We start from the raw sequence: 15,347 nt of genomic DNA on the forward strand, positions 1-15,347 counted from the left end.
GTACTACGCCGATTTCAATAGCCCCGTGTCGTATGGCATTAACGGAATTAAAGGAATTGAAGGTTCAATTGCAAGAATTGACGGATAGAGGTTTCGCTCGACCGAGTTTTTCTCCATGGGGCGCACTGTATTGTTTGTGAAGAAGAAGGACGGAACCATGAGGTTGTGCATCGACTATCGTCAACTCAATAAAGTGACGATAAAGAATAAATATCCATTGCCACGAATTGACGATTTGTTTGATCAATTAAAGGGAGCCTCGGTGTTTTCAAAGATAGATTTGAGGTCGGGGTACTATCGGTTGAGGGTCCGAGAATCGGACATACCCAAAACCGCTTTTAGAACGAGGTACGGTCACTACTGAATTCTTGGTGATGCCGTTTGGGCTCACTAATGCCCTCTCGGTGTTTATGGATTTAATGAATAGAATTTTAGGCCATACTTGGATCGGTTCGTAGTTGTATTTATCGATGACATTTTGGTCTATTCGAAAGATGAAACCGAACATGCTGAACACCGAGGCTAGTGTTGCAAATCTTACGAGATAAGCGATTATACGCAAAGTTCAAGAAATGTGAATTTTGGTTGAAAGAGGTTAGCTTTTGGGGCACGTGGTGTCCGCGATCGGTGTCGGTGGACTGAACAAAATTTCGCCATAGTCAATTGGAAACCTCCAAGGAATGTTACCGTTAGGAGCTTTTTGGGGCTTGCCGGTTACTACCGACGGTTTGTGAAAGGATTCTCGATGATAGCCACACCCATGACAAAACCGCTTGAAAAGATGTCAAATTTGAATGGACGGAAAAGTGTCGAAAAGTTTCACCAATTGAAAACCCATTTGACGAAAGCTCCAGTTCTAGTACAACCGAATCGGCAAAGAGTTTGTCATCTATAGTGATGCCTCCCTACTTGGGTTAGGTTGTGTATTGATGCAAGAAGGTCGAGTTGTGGCCTATGCGTCGAGACAATTAAAGCCACATGAGAAAAATTATCCAACCCATGACCTCGAATTGGCTGCCATCGTATTCGCCTTAAAGATATGGCGACATTACTTATTTGGTGAGAAGTGCCAAGTGTATTCGGATCACAAAAGTCTCAAATATTTGATGACTCAAAGAGACTTAAATCTGCGACAAAGACGATGGCTCGAGTTGTTAAAAGATTATGAACTCGTTATTGATTATCACCCGGGAAAGGCCAATGTGGTTGCGGATGCCTTAAGTCGAAATCACCGCTTGCTTTACTGACGATGAATGTACACTTGTCTATTCTACCCGACAATGTGTTAGTAGCCGAATTGAAGGCCAAACCATTGTTGGCTCATCAAATTCGGGAAGCTCGAAAAGTTGATGAGGAGTTGCTTGCAAAACAGTGAGTGTGTTCGAACAAGGAATCGAGTTTCAAATTGATGATGACGATTGTTTGAGGTTCGAAGTCGTCTGTGTGTTCCAAAGAATTGAACTTATTTCGATAATTCTAAATGAAGCCCATTGTAGTCGAATGTCAATCCACCCGGTAGTACTAAAATGTACAATGACCAAACGCCAATTTTGGTGGCCCGGTATGAAACGAGACATTTCAATTTGTTTCAAGGTGTCGATATGTCAACAAGTGAAAGCGGAACATCAAGTGCCATCGGGATTACTTCACCGATCATGATACCCGAATGGAAATGGGATCGAGTCACAATGGACTTTGTATCCGGACCGCCATTGTCGGTGAGTAAGAAGGATGCGATTTGGGTCGTTGTCGATAGACTAACTAAGTCACTCACTTTATCCCCGTCGCACGGATTTTTCAATGGACAAATTAGCGGAATTGTACGTTTCTCGATTGTGAGATTACACGGGTGCCTATTTCTATCGTGTCGGATAGAGACCTAAGATTTACGTCGCGATTTTGGAAGAAATTGCAAGATGCTTTGGGTACCAAGCGCATTTTAGCACCGCTTTTCATCCCCAAACCGATGGTCAATCCGAACGGATAATTCAAATACTCGAGGATATGTTGAGATGTTGCATCCTTGAGTTTAGTGGTTCATGGGAACGGTATTTACCTTTGATTGAATTCGCCTACAACAATAGCTTTCAATCAAGTATTAAGATGGCACCTTACGAGGCTTTATACGGTCGTAAATGCCGTACCCCATTATTCGGGTGAACTTAGTGAAGGTAAATTCTTGAGGTTGATTTGGTTAAGGATGCCGAGCAAAAGTTCGAGTAATTCGTGAAAGTTTGAAAGTCGCTTGGATCGCCAAAAGTCGATGCGGTTTGAAAAGAAAAGATATTGAATATCGGGTTGGAGACAAGGTCTTTCTCAAAGTTTCACCTTGGAAGAAGGTGCTTAGATTTGGTCGTAAGGGCAAATTGAGTCCGAGGTTTATCGGGCCATATGAAGTATCCGAACGAGTTGGGCGATCGCATATCGATTAATTTTGCCCCGAGCTCGAAAGGATTCTAACGTTTTCATGTCTCGATGCTTGACGATATAGGTCGATCCATCGCACGTAATTGCTCCATCCGAGATTGAGATTCACCTAATTTGAGCTATGAAGAGGAACCGTTCGCATTATGAGGCGTGAAGTAAAAGAGTTGCGCAATAGGAAAATCCCGTTAGTAAAGGTGTTGTGGCATAAACACGGAATGGAAGAAGCCACTTGGGAACTTGAGGACTCTATGAAAGAGCGATACCCGAGCCTATTTACGGTAAGATTTTCGGGACGAAAATTTCTAAGTGGGGAGAGTTGTGACATCCCTAAATCGACCCTAGTCGGAAAGTGGTTTCGGGACCACCAAACCGAGTCATAATAATAATTAACCATCATAATTGATGCTCATTATATGTATATATGCATGTGTGAAAATTTCGTGTTTGGATTTTGTTAATAGTAAGTGAATTTTTATCAAATAGGACTTATGTGAGAAAATTTAGAAATGTGCTAGGCAATTGTAAGGTGGCCTATTAATACATGTGGGAAAATAGTTGTCCTTGCATGTCAAATAACCCACTTCCTAAGGTGAGTGGCCGGCCATGACAAGAATATGGGCAAAGGAACATGTTTCCAACATGTTTAGTTAGTGGATTATGTAGAAAAAATAAAGAAATGAAAAAAATGAGCATGGATGCCCCCCTTTGTTGCCGTGAGTAGAGGAAAAAGAAAGGAAAAAATTGTTCATCCATTCTCAAAATCTTGGCTGAAAATACTAAGGGAAAAAGGAAGGATTTTTGCTTCATGCTTGGTTTAGAAGAGAACTAGAAGGAGATTTGGTCATACTTGTGTCAAGATTAAGGTATGTTTGAGGTTGTGTCATGAGATTCATGCATGTTTTAGTTGCTAACTTGATGTTCATGTTAGCCCATGGTTCAAATCCTTGTTATGCCATGGAAATGGTATTTGGCCAAGGTTGATATTGTGTTAAAGCCATTGCATGCTAAATGTGAAGCTTGTTGATGATACATGTAATGATGGATTGACTACTCTTGAAATTTCTTTTAGCATTCTTGAGTAAGACATGGAGTTTTCTTTGTTTAACCATGACCAAAAATTGAAAGGGGGATGGTGTGGGATGTATTCGGCCATGGCATGCTCATAAGTGCGATTTATGCTTGTTGCATGATAGGTAAAAATTTGTGTTTTGATATATGTGTATATGTGTTTGTACATGATGTTACAAATGGATGTGAAAATATATGCTAGATTGGGAAAATTTGATTAAATGTTCATGAGATGAAATTAGGTGATTAAAAGATGTTAGTTGACATTGTACATGTATATATATTCGGCCATTAAAGTGAGTATGTAGGTAATGTTGAATCAAGTTTTGGTGCATATTCGGTTAGGTGTATAATCGACCAAATGGCGATTAGTAAGAATGGTTGCCGAATATACAAGCATACATATGCATGTGTAGTTGAATTATGAATGTTTAGCAAGATGGTTAAACTAGTGATTTATTGATTAAGCTCAAGGAGTTAAAGAAGGAGAATCAAGCAAGGGAAAGACGAAGGTCATCGAGTAGCCGACTTGGAACTATTTTACCCAACACGAGGTAAGTCATTAAGCACGATTTGATATTGCTTAAATGATTGTAAAATTTATGCAATTGTGTTTAATGGGATGATATATATATATAAATGAAAATGTATGTGTATGGAGTGATGACAATTGTTGAATGTAAAAGAAATAGTGAAATGTGTAGAAAGTTTGCTTTCGGCACTAAGTGTCTTGGCAATACGTGTGTACGGTGACGAGATTGGCACTAAGTGTGCGTGCTGGAAATATATGGCACTAAGTGTGCATGCTGGAAATATATGGCACTAAGTGTGCGAGCTCGAAGGGCATGGCACTGTGTGTGGGCTTAAATCGCATGGCACTAAGTGTGCGAAATCGAGTATTAAGCACTGTGTGTGCGTTTATATATATATATATAAATATCTCCAATCGAACAATTATATGGAGGGTGTGTCTCCATCAAGTGAGTATGGACAGCGGATCGGTAAGCACCTTGAGCTCATGACGAATAGGTAATACGTTCATGCTTGGGGTTGAATTTGGTAAGCCTTAAATCTATGTGATGATTGAAATTGTATGGTTGTGCTGGAAAATGAGTTAATGTGTAAAATGCTTCATTATCTTGTTGTGTAGAATATGAAATGTGGATGTATGAATTGGTGCGAGATTGGACCGAAAGGTCCGAGGTATTATGGTATAGATTCGATATGGACGAGTACCTAGCCTCATTTGTTGTACATGTAGTAGTAACTTTATCGGTGGATTGACGAATGCTTATGACTTACTGAGTTGTAAACTCACTCGGTGTTTTCTTGTCACCCATTTTAGGTCTCTTGGACTCGTATTGTTGCGTGCTCGGAACCGTCGTTGAAGTCATCACACCGCTGAAATCTTGTGGTATTGTTTTTTGTTGTTGAAGAACATTTGGCATGTATAGGCTATTATATTTTGTCGAATTGTGGGTTGTAAACTTTAAGCCATGTGAAAATGGCCTATGTGGTCGTCGAGTGGGATGCTAGAACCTATAGCCACGAGTCTTAGAAACTCAAATTTTGTTAAGGTGGCCATAATTTGTGTCATGTATGATGGATGATTAAGGCCAAGGAAAAATTCATGAAATTTGCATAGTCTACTGCAGTAACTGTTGCGGACAGCAGCAGTGAGATGAGATTGAAAAATCACTAAAAATAGTAGAAGTAGAATTAAATAGTGAGTAAATTATGGAACTGATCCTTGATGAATCTATTTTATATGGATGAAACGAAACGACCATATGAGCAGTATACTGGGAGATATTAAAGTTCTCGTGAGACAGGGCCAGAACGATTTCTGGGTCCCCTGTCGCGACTTTGAAAATTTACCATAAATTATCCAGAAAGAATTAGGAGTCATGCCTTATATGTACAGATTCCATTTTGAGTCTAGTTTCATTAGAAACAAACGGCACCAGTATTAAAGCCCTGTACATAAAGATATTCAAGTTGTAACGCGCGGAGGTCAGAGCAGTCGATCCCTGTAACATGGGTGACTTTAACTAATAAACTGTACCAATTGGCCCAACCAAAAATTATAAAAATAAATCCATGGATGGGTATATGAGTCTAAATTCAGGGAAAATTTACGAAACCAGTTTCCGAGTTTTGGAACTCGAGATATGATTTTTAAGGCGACGGTGACGCAGTTTTCCAGCCTGTCCAGAAATGCCAAATTGGTCGGTACTTTAAGAGGATTTGTCTCGTTAACCCCTCGTGTCCGACACCGGCGTCGGTCACGAGTTAGGGGTGTTACAGAAAACATGTCTTAAACATGTTTTGCTAGTGGTGGATGTTAGAAATAATAAAATAAGAGCATGGGTAAAGAAATGAAAAAAATGAGTGTGGATGCTTTCCCCCTTGTGCCGCACATGAGAGAAACAAAACAAAGAAAAAAAATTTTTGTTCATCTATTTTCAGTCTCCTTTGGCCGAAAATACTAAGGATAAGGAAGGAGTTTTGCTTCATACTTGGTTTGGAAGAGGATTAGGAAGAGGTTGGCTATACTTGCATCAAGAGTAAGGTATGTTTGAGGTTGTGCCATGAGATTCATGCATGTTTTTGGTTGCTAGATTGATGTTCTAGTTAGCCCATGGTTCAAATCTTTGTTATGTCATGGGAATGAAATTCGCCCAAGTGAATATGGTGATAAAGCCATTGCATGCTAAGTGTGAAGCTTGATGATGATGCATGCAAAGATGGATTGTCTACTCTTGAAATTTCTTTGTAGCCATCTTGAGTAAGACTTTGAGTTTTCTTTTTGTTTAACCATGATTGAAGTTGAAAGGGCATGATTGTGATGTATTCGCCATGATGCATTCATGAGCATGGTTCATGCTTCTTGCATGATAGTTAAAATTTGTGTTTTGGATAGCTATGGGCACCTTGAAATTCGGCCATGCACATATATGTATATATATGTTTGCACATGATGTTTTGGTTATGAAGTAAGTGATGAATATGTTTGTTTAAAGAAGAAAATGTTGAAGAATGTTTGTGAAATTGCAAGTATAATCGGCCATATGAGTGCTTGGTGCTATATTATAAGTATTGAGCCACAATATGTAAAACATTAACTAGTAAAATGCATGCTGTTTTTTTGTGTGGTATTAAGTGGATAATTGGCCTCAAATTGGACATGTATATTCGGCCTTAGGTAGCCTATTGATGGCCTTAGCTTTTCCTTGATGCTTGAATGAATTGTATTGAATTGCTTGATGTAGTATAAAATGTGCATGACCATTGTGTATTCAAGCTAAAGGGTGGCCATATGACCATTTAAACTCCTTGTCATATTCGCCATAAGCTAGCATAATGAGGTTTTAATAAATTAAATTTGTTTGAATTAGCTCAAGAGCTTAGAGGGCCACAATTGGACAAGGGAAGGAAAAGTGATCGAATAGCCGTAAAAGCCGCTCGACAACATCCGAGGTAAGTCCTCAAGAAGTGACCCTACTTGAATTATGTGAAATGAAATATGGATGTGTAATGATTATCGATTTATGTGTGTATGAGTATTTGAATGATACCCGGCTAAGTCCCAAGGCGATTATGCTAGTGATTACCTTTGTGTTTGAGCCTTAGTAACGAAAATGAAACATGAATGTCTAATGATTATTGATGTATGTGTGCATGAGCAATTGAATGATATCCGGCTAAGTCCCAAGACATTTATGCTGGAAATTATATCCGGTTAAGACCAAGGCAATTGTGCTAGCGGCTACATCCGGCTAAGACCAAGGCATTCGTGCAAGTCTTCTATCCGGCTAAGACCAAGGCATTCGTGCGTAGTTATATCCGGTTGTATTCAAGAAGCTTGGGCTGGAGGTGAGTGTTGGTTGCTGTAATAAATTCAATTAGTACGCTCGAAAAGCCCAAAGAATAAGGTATGTTTCTATGTGCATTGAAAAGTCGACATGTTTGAGCAACATTCGCTCAATCGACTAACGAATATCAACTATTGAAGTGGTTGATACCTTGTGAAAGTATATAATGATGAAGTGTGAAGTAAGAATGATTATGTGAATGTGTATTAATGAAATGATGCATTTGGCTATGTGAATGTATTGCTTTAATTAAAGCTGATTTTATTCCTTGAGACTTACTAAGCATAAAAATGCTTACCCGTTGCTTTGGCTCTCTGTTTTATAGATTTTGCTCGATAGCAAACGGATTCGGGATCATTAAAGTCGAAGTCATCTACACTATCAAAGCCTCCATTTTGGTATAATTTTGGTTGAACTTTGAAATGGCATGTATAGGACTACCCTTGTCGGTTCAATTGTGTTGTGATGTATATGTGTACGGCCATGCGAAAATGGCTCGTAGAAGTCAAGTACGAACTTAGACCATTTGTGATTTGTATATATATATATATGGTTTCATGATGTAATTATGGATTGGAAATGGGAGTGTTGGTCACATGATCAGCCATTGGAATGGCTAAAATGGTCATAGGTGAACCTATGTATGGCAAGACTAGTTGGATCATGGAGACTACAAATAGATAAGACCTACCTTGAAAACAGATGCTGGCGGCAGCAGTGAAGTGGTTTTGAAAAATCACCAAAATTTTTAGGAATGGTATTAAATAGTGAATAAGTTATGTAAATGAACCTTGATGAGTCTACTTTCATATGGAAGAAACGAAACGGTCATAGGAGTTACATGTTAAGAGATATTAATGCTATTGTGAGACAGGGCCAGAACGGTTTCTGGGTCCCCTGTTGAAACTTTAAAAATTTACTATAAATTATCCAGAAAGAATAAGGAGTCATGCCTTATATGTACAGATTCCATTTTGAGTCTAGTTTCATTAGAAACAAATGGCACCAGTATTAAAGCCCTGTACAGAGAGATATTAAAGTTGTAACGCGCAGAGGTCAGAGCAGTCGATCTCTGTAACATGGGTGACTTTAACTAATAAACTGTACCAATTGGCCCGACCAAAAATTCTAGAAATAAATCCATGGATGGATATATGAGTCTAAATTCAGGGACAATTTACAAAAACAGTTTCCGAGTTTTGAAACTCGAGATATGATTTTTAAGGCGACAGTGACGCAGTTTTCCAGCCTGACTGGAAATGTCAAATTGATGGGCGAAACATGTGGATTTGGCTTGTTAACCCCTCGTGTCAGACACCGGTGATGGTCTCGAGCTCGGGGTGTTACAGGTTCCCTATGTAGTATACTGACTCGGGATTTGATGGACAATTCTAAAAAAAATAACCTTCCCCACAGTATAACTACTTCGTACGGACTTGGTGGCTTTGCTGCAAAATTGTTAGCACTATTAGTGATAAACTGTTTTAACATAGAGGAAATAGACGACACCTAAGCTGATAACGAAGTGAGGACATTAACTTCATGAACTTCGTCTACACATCTTCTTAAAGCTGTTCGATTTGTTGGCTATTGATAGTTATTACTCGCAATCCTCTCGATATCTCATAAGCCTCATTATAAGACTTAGACAAAACTGCACCGTTCGTAGAAGCATCTACCATCAATCTTGTATGTGCATTGAGACCATTATAGAATTTCTCCAATTGGATACAATGAGGAATCCCATAATGAGCACACTTACGAAGTAACTCCTTGAATCGCTCCCAAGCTTCATACAAAGACTCATCATCCAATTGTTAGAAGGTTGTGATCTCGTTCCTCAACTTAGCGTTTTTGCTAGGCGGGAAATACTTAACCAAAAATCTCTCTACTAATTCTTGCCATGTAGATATGGAACTTGGTGGCAATGAATTGAGCCATGTTTGTGCTCGATCTCGCAACAAGTACAGAAACAACTTCATCCTCAATGCGTCTTCAATCACACCAGGTATCTTGAATGAATCACTCACCTCCATAAACAATCGAAGGTGGAGATGTGGATATTTTGTGGGCATACCTCCGAATTGGCCCACCGTTTGGAGCATTTGAAACATCACTGGTTTCAATTCAAATTGGGTTGCCTCCATATCTAGCCTTCTAATTCCTAGATTTAACTCACTGAAAGGTGGTACAACATATTGTCTGATGCATCAGTCCCTATCATCAGAAATGAGGATAGGATTTCGTACATGATCGGCTTCATTACCTTGGTTTTGATTCTGATTTCCAAGGTCCATGTCAACTTGTCTTTGAGCTGTTCGTTCACGTCTTCTTTGTCCAAAAGTTCGCTCAATTTCAGGGTCTACAGGGAGTAAATCGACAATTCGATCTATGCTGATAAACACCTGAAAAGAAAATCACAAAATTAAAAAGAATAAGTTAGTAATGTTAAAAATAAATCACATTGAAAATAAATAATTTCACGAAAGAAATGACTATGGCAATAGTTGACAATCCCTGGCAATGGTGCCAAAAACTTGTAACGCGTAGGTTTGTGCAAGTGTACACAGTCGTTATCAAGTAATAAGTAAGTATTGAGTTATCGTCTCATCAGGGATTGCATTTGTGCTAAGTCACTTAATTTGTAAAATTATATTAACAATTTGGGAAATAAAAACACAATTTAGTTGAGAAGTGATGATTAAATAAATGCAATGATCCCTAATGCAAATTAACCTAAGTATGCAAACTATATGAATGAAAAAGATTTTAGCAAAATTAAACACAATTTGCAACAATTATATCATAAATAAACTAGGACAATTACTTTAATTAAACTCAACTTATTATCAACATGCTTAATAATATTCGACAAAACATTCCATGGCAACTCGATCTTTCATGAGTTTGAAAACTACGTCAGGTCATTTCGAAATCCTTTACTGAGTAAATACGCATTTTACTGATCCTTATTTACTAAAGGTTTCTTAGTATTCGTGTGAGGTAATAGGGACGTGTTAGGTTTGAAACAGTTTAATCACACAAATCTAAAAACTATACAGATAACAGAGCTTGGTTGAGGGTGTTATGCAACCTGCAATTTAACCGGGTTAGGATCTAAACTTCATATGCACATTTCAATTATACGTCCACTAGCCGTCGTCTGGTTAGGATCGATCAGCTAATTCAAGCTCATTTCAATCACGTATGAATGAAATACAAACTTGATTTAATTGAAAACATGATCGATTGAGGCACAAACATTATAAGCATGAATCTAATAAATATTATTAAATCAAAGAAATCATCCTAGCTTAAATAAAATTAAGCTAACATTGTTGTAAACAAGAACAAAGAACACATAGCAAACATCTTTAAATTAAATTAAAGAAAAGAAATATTAAACCCAATTCAGAGTGGCTGTCACCCAAGAGTCTGACTGACGAGGCTCCTTCGTTCCTTTGCTTCGCTCCTTTGCTGATGGCTCTCCAAGGTGGCTAACCAAGGGTTCTTTAAGAGGCTTAAATACTAAAATCATTACGAAAAGATGATGATAGGCATGAGGAGAAAAGAAGAATGCTAAGAGAATTTAGAGAGGAGAGAATGATGAATGATGAGGGATGAGGGATGAGGGATGAAGGATGAATAGAAATGTAAGAATGAGGTCTAATTTATAGGTGAGGAGAGGGGGATAGCTTACTAAAAATATGAGTTTTCATCTTTTGAAGCATCTTCCATGGTTGTCGACCATAAATTGAGGAAGTTGAGCTAATTTTTAATTGATTTTTGGTCAATTTGAGTGCTACAACAACTTAGGACTGAGACTCGGTCAAGTGCAAATCTTCAGGTACATCTCTAATTTCTTCAACTCTTCAAGGACCTTGTGCAATTAAACCAAAAAGTGGGTTTATGGATAGGGATATGCAGTTGAATTTTGGGTTGACTTGGTCCCCAATTTAGACAGTTTTGTAATCCAGCAAAGCTAGCAGACCTGTCCAAAATAAATCAACAAGTTAGGGGACTAAAGAATAAAATTTATTCAATTTAATTAATTAATTTAAAACCCAAATTATTAATGAAATATTTTAAAATGAATTATTAAATATAATTTTATATTTTATTATTTAATTTAATCATGCGTGGCCCACTTTATATCTTAAAAATATAATTTATTCAAATTAATATAAAATAAGCCGTTTATTGCATGTAAACTATATAATAAAGCATAAAATCACATTTTAATAATTTTTATGTCCTAATTTCATATTTTCACATATTTCACTAATTTATTAAACAATCAGTTAGTTGTAACAACAATTTTAAGTAAAAAGGTGATACATAGGAAAAATCCTATATATTTTTCCGTTTACAAAGTGTTATATATAGCAGAAGCTATCTCAATCTCACACACTAATTTCCATATATAGCTGAAGCTATGTCGAATCGCACACTAAGTGCCATATATAGCCGAACCTATCTCAATCTCGTACACTAAGTGCCATATATAGCTGATTTGTCGTCGAACACGACGTAGTCCTATATATAAAATTTATGCAATATCAAAGCATTAAAAGCACAATTATCATGGTGCTTATTACATACGAACTTACCTCAGATATTAAAACAACGAATCAAGTCGACTAGTCGATAACTTTCGCTTTTCCCCAATCCTGGTTTGAATTCCATTTTTCTTGATCTAATAAATTAACTCATTTAATCAACTATTTCTTCAATTCAATCCAAAATATACATTAGGGCTATTTTACACTATAACACCCCTAACTCGTATCCGTCACCGGACTAGGGTTAAAGGCGTTACCAGACAAATCAGAATATTTTACGAACAATTCATATACATTATCCCCAATCATAGTCAAACATTATCATAATGTCCCTTATATAGGTCATCGAGACCTTAAACATGCATTAGAAAAGGGTCGGGACTAACCCGAGTTCATACAAAAAATTTCGACACTAAAACAAATTTTCAAAGTTGTACTGGTCACACGCCCGTGTGAACAAGCCGTGTGCCTCACACGTCTTTAGACACGCCTGTGTGTTTAGGCCGTGTCAAAATAAGGCATACATACTGACTTGTCCACACGGCCACAAGACACGCCCGTGTGCCAGGCTGTGAGAATATTAGGGAGGCTACTGACTTGAGCCACACGGCCAGTCACACGCCCGTGTGTCTAGCCCGTGCTCAAAACTAACTTGGCCACACGGCCTAGCACACGCCCGTGTGTACGACCGTGTGGTTTGCTCAGGCTCATTTTGAAATGGCCATTGAGCAACATGGCTAAGACACACGCCCGTGTCCCTGCCCGTGTGATCAGAAATAGGTCATTTACAAGGCCAATTTGCCACCCATTAAGGGTCCTCCCTACAAGCAACAAATAAACATCAATTGCATACCAAATGCTCAACCATTTCACAACCAATACATACACCAATAATGTCATATAATTACCAACCAAATTCATGCTTATTCACCATTCCAAATCAACCAAATCATGAGCCACAATCATGCCAAAACATATGAACCACAATCTTAAATCTACTTCATTCAATCTCATGCCAAAACTTACCAAACTCCAAAATAAGCACTTACCACAAACTTACCCAAAATGACCTATTCTCCTGGCCATTCAAGAACATATCATATTAGCATAATTACATCACATAATTCAAACCAAAAACACATTCATATACACAACAAAAACCAAGCCGAATCACATGGCTAAATATATACATTACCAAATATATTCACACACTTCCAGCCTATACATGCCATACTTCAACATATAGATTTTCAAAAGGTACCAAAATATAGTTCGATAGTGTGGTGATGATCCTTGATGACCCTTGAGCTCCCAGTAGCTTAGATATCTATAAAATAGTTGAAAAACACACAGAGTAAGCTTTCAAAAGCTTAGTAAGTCATATACAAATAAACTTAACATTCATCACATGAAAGCATCATCAAATTACATATATTTAATGGCCAAATACTATCTCAAACCACATAGTTCATATACATTTAACATATTCCCAATTCATTTACATATATAGCGTCTTTTCTCATACTTATAACACATATCATCACTTATGCATATACTTACCTTTTATTCTCAAACATAGTATACATTTCAAACATACCTGGATCGGATACATATCTCATATAATTAATCGTTTCACGAAATGCCCGATGAACCATTCAGAATAATAAGGATACATAGATAACTCGGAAAGCTCATACAATGCCAATGTCCCAGATGTGGTCTTACATGTAATCAAATATCGATGCCACTGTCCTACACAGGGTCTTACATGAAATCAAATACGATGCCAACGTCCCAGACGTGGTCTTACACGAAAACACATATCGGATCCTATGTCATGACATATGTATCCTAACTATTCCTATGGTTCGTATAGGGCTTTTTGGACATCGATAGTTTGTCGATACTCTCTCGGATATCTCATATTCAATGCATTAAACTATTCATCATTATTCAATAGCATATAAGCACTAATAAATCATTTCAAACACATTTATTTGTATATAGACTTACCTCGTAGGGGTATGAATTGAAACACATGGCTATTCGACGACTTTCGACTTTCCCCGATCTAATTCCGTTTTCGTTAGTTCTTGATCTATATAAATTCAAATTTAACTCTTCTATTCACCAAATCATTCAAATCAATCCACAAACACAAATTTAGGGAAATTTACAAATTAGCCCTCACATTTTTTATATTTTGACACTTTAGTTCCTAATTCACAAAATCACAAAATACACATAATTTCTTTGCACACATCCCTAGCCGAATTCTCAGAGTGTTCATAAAAGTCCACATATTTCTTTTATTTCACATTTTAGTCCCTTAAAATACAAATTTTACAATTTAGCCCATTTCACTCAAACTCATCAAAAATTCAAAGACAAAATATATTAACCCAATACATATCTTACATTTACTAACATCAAACTTCATAAAACTCATAGTTTCATCAATAGCTTAACTCAAAAAACGTAGAAATTATAAAAAACGGATCAAAATACATACCTCAAGGAAATAAAACAATGAACGAACCCTAGAACTCTTTTTCCCTTTACTTTTTCTTGTATTTTCGGCAATGGATGAAAGAAATAACCTAAAATTTAGCTTTGGTTTTAATTAATATGGCATTAATATGCATTTTACCAATTTAACCTTACCACTAATCATTAAAATTCCACCAACTAATGCCCATTAATGTCATTTAATTCATTCCATGGTCAAATAACCTCATAAGGACCTCATAATTAATAAATCATAACAACTAGGCACTTAAACAAATAGAAGGTCACATTTATATTTTACACAATTAGGTCCTTTTCACAAATAAAGCACACAACTGATTGAATTTTCATACGAAACTTTCACACGTGTCAATTCACATATTATAAGCAAAAAAAATAATATTAAAATATTTTTTGACTCAGATTTATGGTCTCGAAACCACTATTTCGACTAGGGTCTAAACCAGATTGTTACAACTCTCCCCCTTAGGGATTTTTCTCCTCAAAAATCTTACCTTTGAACAAATTTGGATATTACTATCTCATTGCATCTTTGAGCTCCAACGTAGCCTCTTCAATACCGTGTCAATGCCACATCACTTTTACTAATAGAATTTTCTTGTTTCTGAGTTCTTTAACCTCGCAAGCTAAAATACGGATCGATTTTTCTTTGTAGGTCATATTAGACTGAATCTCAATCTCAGATGGAGGAATCACATGCGAAGGATTAAATCTATATCGTTGAAGTATTGATACGTGAAACACATTATGAATCATTTCTAGCTTTGGTGGCAACAACAATCTATATGCAACCGGTTCGATACGCTCGATAATCTTATACGACCTGATGAACCTTAGACTCAATTTGCCATTTTCGTCAAATCGGAGTATTTTCTTCCACAGCGAG

General features: G+C 37.1%; 1 non-coding gene across 1 annotated transcript; it reads left to right on the top strand.

Annotated features, from left to right (window-relative positions):
• Nucleotides 1-9,110: 9,110 nt before the first annotated feature.
• LOC128292193 (small nucleolar RNA R71) lies at nucleotides 9,111-9,217 on the top strand. Its single transcript, XR_008282178.1, has one exon. It is a non-coding gene; the product is annotated as a small nucleolar RNA R71 (small nucleolar RNA).
• The last annotated feature ends 6,130 nt before the right edge of the window (nucleotides 9,218-15,347 follow it).

Source organism: Gossypium arboreum, chromosome 4 (genome assembly GCF_025698485.1).
Source record: "Gossypium arboreum isolate Shixiya-1 chromosome 4, ASM2569848v2, whole genome shotgun sequence".
Taxonomy (NCBI): Eukaryota; Viridiplantae; Streptophyta; class Magnoliopsida; order Malvales; family Malvaceae; genus Gossypium; species Gossypium arboreum.